Raw genomic sequence first — 12,114 nt, 5'->3', positions numbered from 1 at the left:
GTATTTATTATCTGATCATGCGATCACTTGTGTGTGTGCATGCATGTGACCAAAGGACTCAATGTCTGTCCACAGCTAATCTCAAACATTACTGGACATTTTGCACACATTCATGACTATATGCTGAATATTTTTTTATATTTGAGTTTAGATATAAAATAATTAGCTTTGCATCTTTTCCCGACTCTGCTTCATGTGAAATCATCCATGATACCATCAAAATCCAATGTATTTGTTATTTCAGTTCATCCATGAGAAGAAGGTCCAACTTCTCTGCAGTCAGCAGTTTGTGTTTTTGGAATATGTTGGTAGGATAAGGGTTAATATTTTCTGTGAAAATTTGTGCACATGGAATTAACTGAATAAATAATAGCTTCTTATACTTTATTATTTTTGTTACATTTTATTCCCTGTGTGTTCACTGTGTGTGTAAATCACTTTGTAATATATTTATTATATTTTCTATATTTTCCATAGTGTTTTGTCATTGCAGTGTGTTTAAATGTCAAAGACATTGAGTTTACTTATAATGAAATGTGCTGCACAAGATAAAATTTCCTTGGATTTCAATTTCACTTTATTTAAACATGCACTGTAATGTCCAATACTGGATTTCTGAGGCCCATACACACATTTTAGATATACAAAAAAATCTGATAATCTGTTGCCAGATTATTTTTTACCCACAAACATATTTAAACAAGTATGTACTTAACTCAAACATATTATCTGTACTGCAATTTCTTGTTCCTCATCAGCCAAAAAATATCCCAGTATCAATATCCTAGTGCTGGTTTTTGTCATCCTAAAATGGACATACATATAAATATGCATATCTGCACATAACTGCACACACACAGACACACAAATGCTTAATAGCAAAAATTTCCATGACTCCACACACACACACACACACACACACACACACACACACACACACACACACACACACACACACAGTATACCTCTACACACACACTGCCTAATTTGCTGAGGGAGCTATAGCACAGCTGTAATCAATACTTGTTAAGAAAATAATATTGCTCTGCTGTTTTAAAGTGATAGAGAGTGTATAGAAGGAGTTTGTAAAAGTCTGCTCCGGGATCAAATCTTTTCATTGTTGACACACATTCATTTTTTTTTTTTTTCTTTTTGTTTCAGTGCCACAAACAGCATGCTGGGCAGCACATGCAATTATACTGACATGGTTCCTTAAGCAGCCATCAGTATTTACAACCAGAGACTCTGCCGGCTGCTGATTATCCATTATAGATCCAAGACTGACGACATGACAAGAGACTATGGGCTACGGTCGTAGCAAGGGGATCATTATTGATAACATTTACTAGTTACTACACAATAAACTGGTTTACCCTCAGGCTGCAATATGCAATGGAAAGGAAAAAAGAGCGTCTAAATATAGAGGGTATCGTGGCTGGAGCGTCCAGGACAGGAAGAGTTGTTTTGAACCTCACAGTGTGGTGGCTCGAGCCATCACCAGCTTGGCAGTGTCTGACTTACCTGGTCATGTCAAGAAGGGAACCTTGACCACCAGGTGTTTTCTGTCCCTAAACCTACTGAGCTCATAACCAGTGTTTTCACATTATGAAACATAATAACCAAATCAAGAATTCCCCTATAGACACGAAAAACTCCTCCCACTCCCTGCTAATCCACAAATTGGTCAAAAAGGTGGAGTATGAGTGGAGCTGAGGTGGCCGAATGAAGAGGCTACCTAGCCGCTAGTCATCTGAAACTGTACATTATGCAGTTTGACCCTCTGTACAGTGAAGTAGTGTGAAGTTGGGTATTATAATATGTGGTCTCTTTCTATCACTTAGTTATAACTCTTGCTTTCTTTGAAAAAGCTGTACATATGTACTTTTCATTAATTACTCTTTTTGTGCTGCATGCCCTTTTTATTGGACTACACGCTAATGTGGCTAGCTGATGTTTGAGATGATGTAATTGGTGAGTTGACAGTGTTTTCTGGTTTGGAAAAGATATTTTTTTAAAACTGGATTCCCTTCTGGAATCCCCTCCTGAGCCGAGAATTTTTTGAGGTTGCTATCTTCAACACCAACATTCTGTTTTTAGCAGACAACATTTCCCAAAGGAGAAATCTGGTTTATTGAAATGTGGAGACACAGCAACATTGTTTTAAAAATGTTGAATGGGGCAAGAAACACAAATCGATAATCAGAGGGGTCCAACTAAAACTGCCTATAAATCTGGATAAACTGATGTATAAATATTGTTGAACTAGGACTGAAGCAATTCAGTTAGATGTAATGTAAAAAAAAAAATAAGAACTGAACAAAACAAAAAGCTTTCGACTGAAACATATTTTCCATCAGTTTATGAAATAGCTTTGTTACAACTGGCTGTGTGCTATTGTTTAGATATATAGTGTGAAACTGAATCAAAGTTTTGACTCAGCAATCAGAGGGAAAGCTTACAGTAGCTCTGGCCAGGTCCAGCACACATCAATGCAAAGCTAATGCCAGTCAAAGTGTAAATTATCAAGCTAATCATTCCACTTTTACATTTTTACATTTGGCAGTGGCACGCAGACTTCATCCTAATTGGAATTTTATGTTTCACCGACTTAATGAAATAATCTAATGGCTCAAAATCAGGCTGTGGATCATAATTCAATATGTATATATCCAAAATGAGTTTGGAACGACTCTCGTCTAACTGGATTTTCTAAAGTTACTGAATGAGGTTTGTCTGAAGGAGTTTAAAACGTGAGGAGACTTGACAGAGACATATGTCCTCGCAGTAGGAGTGTCCATGTGTCCTGGCATCTTTTCAACAAAGCATCATTACAGTGGTCTGTGCCGTTAATATTATTCCCCAAAAAGTATCTTTAACTGACCTACACTTTACTTTTTAGTCACACTGTGGTGCACCTCTGGAATATCTGAACAGCTGTTGGATGGATTGTCATGGAATCTAGATCACAGACTGACGATCATAAAGACGGACAGAAAAGAAACTATTTAACCACGTAGCCTGCTTATCCATGGTAGAAGCATAAAGAGCAAGGAAAGAGGACCTAATCAACAAAATCTGAGAAAGTAAACATAATTGGGTGGACAAAACGCTCCACTGCTGAAATGCTTCTGAAATGCTGCTGGTGGCGCTTGCAGCCGTGTGGAGGACGGATCTGAACCGTGGTGCAGACTTGGTGGAATCAACCACTCAGTTCACGTTAAAAAAGTGTCTTGCACGTATTTGATTGGCCACGGCAGCAGCTAGCCAGATGACATTGTGTTGCAGTCTGGTAAACCCAACTTTTTTTCTGACTCACTAAATCCTGATGCAGCAAGATCATTATCATGATCTCTGTCCAATACATATTCATGCTGTAACAGAGCATCAGAGATCAGAGCTTTCAGACGTCCAACATTATAAAATCCCACGGCATCATGAGCCCATTAATGTGAATCAAACTGTTAATATTATTTAAGTTTTAAAAAAATATGTATGTGAGGGTTCTTTTGAAAAAAAAAACCCAGACATTTCCATTTTAATTTTCCTAAATCTGTTTACTTGTTTATTTATTTGTATTTGTGCAGTCAGAGGTTTTTGTTTTACCTTCAATAAAGAATTAATTGTTGATGATCTGTGTGTGATTGTCTTTCTTCACATGCTGTCTGTCTCACTCTTGTTTTTCCTTGTTGTCTGTCACAAAAACTGTGAAGCATCACTTGTTAATTCCTCTTCCCTGACAGAATGTACTTGGCAAGTGAAAGTAAGCTGCTGATGGTGAAGAAGAGATGGATAAACAGCGCTTTGTACCAAATGGAAACTGTGCAGCTTCAGTACAGAAACAAAGCTAACACTCGTCTAAATTATGCATGCATGTAATGTTTTTGCTGGCACAGAAACTCGTCGCTTTAATGCTGTCTTGAAAGTGGCAAACATGCAGATGCTATAGGCAGAATATATATGTTCTGTTTGTGTGTCACAGAAAGCACAATCTGCACCACAGCAAATTACACATGAAAGTAATTTCCATACAAAAAGATATGACTAATCTCTCACTGTTGGTTGCACTGTAAAATGGCTCTTTATGAGCGCATTATGCATCAGGGCGACATGCTTTTAGAAATGATTGAAAAACTGAACGTTTGACGCACAAAATCTTTGTGATTTTCCAGCTCAAGCAAGAATTAGGGTATTTCTTTCTTTCTTCAAAACAAAACGTTAACTGATTAATATAGCCGGCTTAAAACCCACCATCTCAAAAAGAAATGCAATACATTTTACCTTTATATAAGTCATAAAAAACAAACAATTTAAGGGACATTTTATTTTACACCCATGAGGGTTTTCAGGGGACGACTTTCTCATTTACCAGACTCCCAGATGTATTGGATTATTTTTACTAAAGACTTTCTGAAAGCTGTGGGAGGCTTGTGCTCCTTGACCCAATTCATTTCTAAAGATGTTGAAGAACCTATGAAAGGTTGTTGCGATCATAGTCATAACAAGCACAAGGGAAAAAAAAGTGTTAATTGTATACCTGAGCTGTGTGTCCGCAGGTTGTTGTAGAGTTTTCCCTCTCCTTTCTTTCTTTTCTCTCTTTTTTTTTCCCTCCTCTATCAGACTTGGGCCAACAAAGGAGGACTCAGATGCAGGACTCAAAACACAAGGTCTTTAATGGGAAAACATGGTTGGTACACAGTTAGATCAGTCCAATACACAGGCAGAGGTATTAAAAGGGCAGCAGGCAAGAACAGGGTCCAAAATGCAAAAAAAGGTAAAAAAAAACAAACAAACAAACAAACAAACAAACAAAAAAAACTAGGAGATCACTAGGAAAAAAGGCTGGAAGATACTCACAAAGAACTGAGTTGAACTGGCAACATACAAGAGGTAGCACAAGGACTAAATACACAGGGGAAGAGGGGTAATAAGGGACAGGTGAAACCATTCAGGGCGGGGCAGGCAATCACACACAGGAGGGAAACACACAGGAGCAGGAAGTAAAGTGCCTGAAACAAGAGACAAGGGTGAGTACCAAAATAAAACAGGAAACACTGACAAAAACTGAAAACAAGGAAAACATGACCTTAAAGGAATCCTCAGGGTGTAACATCCTCCACTTTTGACTGGAAGGCTGGATAAAACCAGTGATGGAAAGAGTACTGACAATCTGTACTCAAGTACGTTACATACATTTCAGTTACAAGTGAAAGTGCTTGTGTTAGAAAAATACTTATGTAATAGTACAAAGTATTTGTTGTAAAAACTACTCAGAGTATTAGTTACTTTTAACTGTTGTAATTTTTGTGCATTTTCCTGAACCAGTAGTTGAAAATGCTAACAATTGCTTAATCATAAATACATAATTAATAGATATAAAACACATTTTTCCCCTCATTTTCGTTTTTTTTTAGATTTTTCTCATTTTAAATGTTTAGTTTTAAGTTTAATTTTCCTTATTCAGGCTCAGCCAGACAAAACAATGTCAATTGAGATGCAATTACTGCCATTGATTAAAAATCCATGAATACATTTAAATTCGTTAAATTATTAAACTGCAATTAATTGAATAATGCTTAATTATTAACATCCTTACTCTTTACTAATCCCAGTCCTTACTGAACATTTTGTTTTGTTTTTCATTTGTGTGTCTTTGTTTTCATTGACCCATTTGTGATCAGATTACCTTATTGGTTACAAAAATGCGGTGAAAGGTTTGGATATTAATTCAGACTGTACTCAGTACTTACTGTAACTATGATTTGAAAAGTAACTAAATAGATTACGTCTTGCAGTGCATACTTAAGTGCAGGTACAGACCCCCCCCCCCCCCCCCCAAAAAAAAAAACCCCTCAGTACCTTGTCACACTGCTGGTTTTTGTAGCAAAAAGTAAATATGTGGCGCTCATATCGCAAAAATAATTCATTGGTGGACACAGCCCAGCTATCCATACTTTTTTTTCTGAAAATGACATACGGTTCAGATCATGTGCTTTTATAATAAACTACTTCATACTGAAAGGTGCTTGAAATGGCTGAAAATTATGATACATGGCTTCTTTCTCCTGTCTCATAATTGGCGGTGTGGTGCTGTATAATTGTGTGCCATGATTATAAAAGGAAAATGATGAAACAACTCCATAAATGAGATAATTTCATTGTGTTTGGCAGATTGAAAGGTTTTAAAAGTGCACAGGGGAAATACGGAATGATACGCATTTATTTATTTTTTTTCCCCATGGATAAATGACTACTGATGATTACTGCTCAAACATACAGTAATCATCTGTGACACTATAAATGGTTTTAGAAGTTTTGCTAATTTCCTATTCAATAAATGATTTCCACTTCTCATTATTTCAATCAGTGTAATAATAATATTATTATTATATTGAAACAGAATCTTATTTTTCAAAACAGTTTGTCTTTGGAGTTTGAGGCAAAATGCATCAAACACAAAAAAACATGGCTTGCACATTCTATATTTGTACAAATATACAACTTTATGAAAGTGAATTCTTGGTACAGTCTATGTGGTGTCCTCTGCAAATGAAGACAAATGTGATTCTAATGATTTTTTTTTTTTTTTGGAGGGGTGGAAGACGGGCGCTGAGTCACCCGTTGGTTGAAGGACATTCAGAGGAGATGGTGTAAATCTCTGCAGGGTTGCTCGGTGGACTGACTGCAGCAGGCACAAGAATGATGGTGGAGAGAGGCAGGACAAAGGAACAGATAAATCTATCTATCAGATGTGGATTTATTATTGGATGCCCATTTGGTCACGAAACTTGTCATGCCTGTTGAATAAATATTAAAATTTTGCCTTGAGTGAGCGTGATAGCTTTGCAAATCTGTGGTATGAGATTGGCTTTACAATTTTGTTTGACAAACAGTGTGTGAAAATTCAAGCCATTTCCATCCAAATACATGACTACTTTTAATTACATCGCGAGTAAATCTGCAAAATTAAATGCAAAAGAATGCTTGTTTCCATCCACTACTGTTTTGGGGTTATTAGTGGTCAAAATAAGGAGTAAGTGGCGCCAATTCTGTCATCACAAAACCATTAAACAATTGCAGAGGAAGAGTTCAGAACAAGACGGTGTAATCGAGAGCGCCAGTTGAACCTCTAACAGTGAAAAACTTTGTAGAAAACAGGATGGAAACGACATTTCTGTTCAGATCTGTGGAGGAATCATGGATTTATTATAGAACTAAAAAACCACATCAAGTGGCCGTGAAAACTTTTGCCAAGTTTTTTTTTTTTCAGTTGCTTCTGTTCTAATCAGTATTTTCTAATGCATTATTTCAAAATATGGTTAAAAATATCACAGCTTCAGTGGATTATAACCATCCTATTAGGAAACTTTGGCCTCAATGTGAACTTTTCACAGATTGCAGCTTTGTAGTTCTTTTTAATTAATTTGATTTGATTTGATCTAAAACAACTGATGGAATTAATAATGTATTCACTGAGAACAAATCTTTCAAAACCCACCTTATTAAATCATTTCATATTCTTTCATGTTATGCCTGTTTGAAATTTTCTACTTCCCCTAGTTAAAAATACATATTAATTCCATTCAGAACTCGAGTTTAGGAAGAATTCAAACTGATGAGCTTCAGTCGTCTCTGCCAGATAACAAGAGGCACCCTGCGACTTCTTAAACATAAACACAGACTGTATTTTGTGTTATTTTGTTGCCCATCAGTGGGGGTGGTGAGGTAAGTGATGGGGGTAGGAAGGGTTTGAGGGATGGGTAGGAGAAATAATCTGCAAAACTGAACATCAGCTCAGTGGTGAAATAAACTGTGGTTTATTTGGGTTAACCATACATATGTGGCAATTTGTTATTTGTTATGGCTGCCACTGGGTCGGATGCTCCTTGAAATCAGATGAAATGAGCCTGTGTTCAGCAGGAGGGGATTTTTATTTGCACAATTTTATTTTTGATGGTATATTTCGTGGTTATTACAGTGGGAAATATTACCACTTTTGTCCACAGGGCATCTAAAAACAACAACATATGAAAGCTCCTCGTAGTAGCTTTAAAATAAAACTATGCTAGTGCATCAGTATTATTAAAACATGTTTCCAACTTGTTGCTTTTGACAACTTGTTGATTTTTTTAAGTAGTTATTGTACAGATACAGTTATGTATCTTTAAAAATGACAAAGTAAGACTAATCACTGATTAAACTTGTTGTTGTAGTAGTGTGGATTAGGTGTGTAGACTGTGTTTCACTGTTTCACGGAAACTTGGGTGCCTTTAAACAAACATACAAAATCGATGGAGCTGTATATGCTGATCTTTAATCATTCATTCATTATTCATATTAAGGCCATGCAAATTAGGGGAATTTCCCAGGAGAGACAGCAGCACAGAAGGGCTCATGGAGATGGCCTTGAAATATGGGAGAAACCCAGAAAAGAGAGAAAAAAACAGTGTTGGCAGGTCTGCAGTGAACATCAGTGAGCTTCACGCAGACGGACCACGGACTGAATCAAACTGACAGAAGACAGACTGAAAAGTCGGCAGATGGAGAAATAGACCGAGAGAGGGAAAAGCGATGGAAACACAATGAGAGACAGATGAAGAAGAAGTGAATTTTTTGTGGGCGAAGTGTGCGACGCGCCAGCCACAGAGATGATGAAGAATGGGACAGATCAGCTGTTGGCAGCCATGTTCCCACGAGAGACACGTCTGGGGATCTCATCTGCTGTCACTCCAGGCCTACCCCGTCACTGGAGAGAGTTTCTGTGTGTGTGTGTGTGTGGGTGAGTGAGATTAATTGGTTTATTTATGTTGTGCTTTTATATATCTATGTGTGTGCCTGTGTGTGTGCTTGTACTGTAACAAAATGATGGTTTGCTGGTTAATGTGTTAGAAACTCTCCAAGGAAGACAGTGCCTGCACAATATCTGGCATAATATCTTACTGTAGGATGATTGAATCTTATTTTTTCTGATCAAATATCTGTTTCTAAAACACTCTTTGCATCAGATTACTAAAGCTGTTTAAAGGTAAATGTCTTGGTTTAGTTTACTGTTAGGTGGCACCCCCTAGTGGATGTAGTATGCATGACAGGAGAAGTATGAGCAACAAAGGAGGAGGTGGTGTGGGTGGATGGCTCGAACAAGCACAAGCACGATAATTTCCTAACCCTAACCAATTAGTATTATTGCCTAAATCTATCCAGGTAGTTTTTGCACCTATGATGAATGTGGAAGCAATGTGACAAGGATAGTTGTGTCACCTGAATCTGCAGCACCTCTTGCTTCACTGAGTATTGCTTTTGGCCTCAGCAGGGAGATGTTTTTAGTGAAAGTGCTCTAAAAACACACTGTAGACTACTTGCTCAGCACCAAACAGCTGACAGACACTGGTAGCAAATAGGTGGTGAACAGAGTGGAGCATTTAGCAGCTAGGATATTTCACTCAAGAGTTGGCAGAGACCAAAAACTGAGCAAGAGGAGTGAATACTGGACTTCCATTTACCAGGCATCAGAAACACAACTCCCAATAAATATGTGTATGTTGCTCAAGAACATTTTCCATATTAACTTAAAAGGTGTTCAGGTTTGTTACCGAGTCTGGTGGCTGTTAAGGAGGGGTGTGTGATGAGGGGAGGTGGGGTTAGTGTGAACCTCTGCTGTTTAAACCTCCTGGCGAACAATCTCATGACCCAGTGATGACAGTTTAGCCTCTGGGGGCAAGGGTCAATATATCAGGGCTTCTGTTGTAGCTGGTGGAAATCAAAATAAAAGATCGTGGATGAGAGCAGCCATACGTCATGTCCTTCTCTTTAGGAGACAGCACTCGCCTTTAGGTGAAAACAATACCGTAAGAGCGGTAACAAACACAGAAATTGAGCTGGCTTACCCTCTAATAATGAACTCCATGCAACAGCAACTTTGTCAGTAAAGTAGGTAAAATTAAATAACTAAACAGTGATATGGTTTTCTTATTTTATGCATTTAAACTGGCAGAGAGCTGCATATGAATGCAGATACATTTTAATAAGCTAATAAGAAAGAAAAATCAATAGCCGATGGATTCCAAGATTGCATTTTAGCCAGTGTGTTTCACCTATTTTGCTCTCCATATGGACTGTGCTCGGACCACATAAAGAAACCAGAATGCATTCCAGAACCCAAATACAGGATGCTGTGCCTCAGGTGGTTAACACACCTGTCTTGTAAACAGGAAGTCCCAGCTTTGTGAATTTTCCAATTGTAGGATCAGTAAAGTTTATCTAATCTTGTCCCTTGCCTACAGATTGTGCATATACAGATGTCTGATTAGATTACCTGATGAAGCTGAAGAAGCAGAAGACTTTGTGTCCTGAAAATCCACCATCTTTCATACCAGAATTTTTAATCTGATGATGTTTCTCACTAGCCTGCTAGTTTCAATAAATATTATGAAGTCAGTCTTGCTTACCATATCGGCAGATTTGTTTCTGTGTGATATAACAACTTCCTTCAAATCACAAAATATTCTTGCTGGATGCAGGTGGTTTTTTTTTTTGGTTTTTTTTACAGTACACTGCAAATTTCCAGATGACCTTATTTTCATGTGTCTCATTACGTTGCATCAGCAATTCTTTCACATGAGTGAATAATAAAGATAAAGTGGACATGGCTGTGAAACAGTTCAACAAGTGCAGAGACATCAGATTCATTCCTCACAAGTACAGCTGCATTATTCATAAACATCTTCCTGAATTCATGTTGGCTTTTTTTTTTTTTTTTTTTGAGTTGTGTAAGCAGCGGACACAAGCAGAACTGAGCTAACACACTGCAGCAGGATCCCTTCGCCTCCCCTCTTCCCAGATTCAATTACTCTCCTCAGAAAGCAGAATGAGGTTGAGGGTTTTTTTTGTTTTTTTTGTTTTTTTGGAGAGGGGGTTGATGATTGCGATGAAGTTCTCACCGGCGTCACCTTCATCATCATCAGCTTCATTGCTGTTTCTGATTAGCTACTTAATGGGTTCACACGTCATTATGTTCAATCATTGTGGGAGTCCCCTTCGCTCCGGCTGAATTATGCAGTCGCAGCTTTGGCTGAGGAGGGTGAAACGCTGCGTGGCTGAGTTGAAATGACAAGACAAAGAGCTCGGTGGAGGCCGACAGAGCACACACACACACACTGTGTATCTGAACCTAGACTAATGCTGGTCATTGTTATTCCGTATCTGTATCTGCAAAGCCATCAGGATCTTCTCCAACTGTTAGAAAAGTTGTGATTTATTCTTGTAAGGGTAAAGAAAAATACAGTCTGGGTGTAAAAAAAAAAGTGGGGGGGGAGCTCAATGTATACATTATATTTTACTCATGAAATCTTGAAATATTCATTCAAATGCAATATTTTTCAACACTAACCTGAAATTCTCTCTTTTGGAATCAGACATGAAGTCAAAATGTCCTTCTGGTAAATGCTGAGTGGTAGTGCAGGCTGCAGAGGAGCTGATCTTTCAGAAGATGTGGTCAGCCAACCCAGTCTGCTAGAAATTAACTTGAAATTATTTCAATTAGCATGTTTATTATAAAACATAATGCCACACTGATTATAGCTTTCAGCCACATGAGCAGGGTGGCTCTAAAACTGGAAATGTCAGTCTTTCCACCACTTTGGTGAACTATCACAATAACTATTAGTTGGACGGGCAAAAAAAAAAGTGTAGTCATGAATTTGGTTATTCCCCTGACCAGTGGTGAGCTCAGGCTGTCTAATGGATAGGGGCAAAAAATTGCTAAAGGCACCAGCTCTATGTGGTGGGGCATGAGCGCACCAAAAGTGCCAAATGATGCACTTTATCAAGTTTTGTCTGTTAGAAGGTGACTCTAGATGGCACTCTACTGCATTTTGTTCACCAGCAGTGTACCCTACAGGACACTTTGTCACATTTTGTCCACCAACAGTGCACTTCAGAGGGCACTTAATAAAGTTTTCTCCACTTGAAGGGCACCCTAAAGGTTCATCATGTTTTGTCCACTGGGTTGGCAGCCTGGAAGGCACTTTATCACCTTGGGCCCTATCTTACACTGATCTAAAGCACAAGTGGAAAGTGCAAGCCACAATGGAGTGTCCAAATCTACCTTTGTTTTGCACC

The sequence above is a fragment of the Lutjanus erythropterus genome, chromosome 11, assembly GCF_056507025.1.
Source record: "Lutjanus erythropterus isolate fLutEry1 chromosome 11, fLutEry1.hap2, whole genome shotgun sequence".
NCBI classification, from domain to species: domain Eukaryota; kingdom Metazoa; phylum Chordata; class Actinopteri; order Lutjaniformes; family Lutjanidae; genus Lutjanus; species Lutjanus erythropterus.
The sequence above is the reverse complement of the archived record's forward strand: the minus strand, read 5'-3'. Positions refer to the sequence as shown.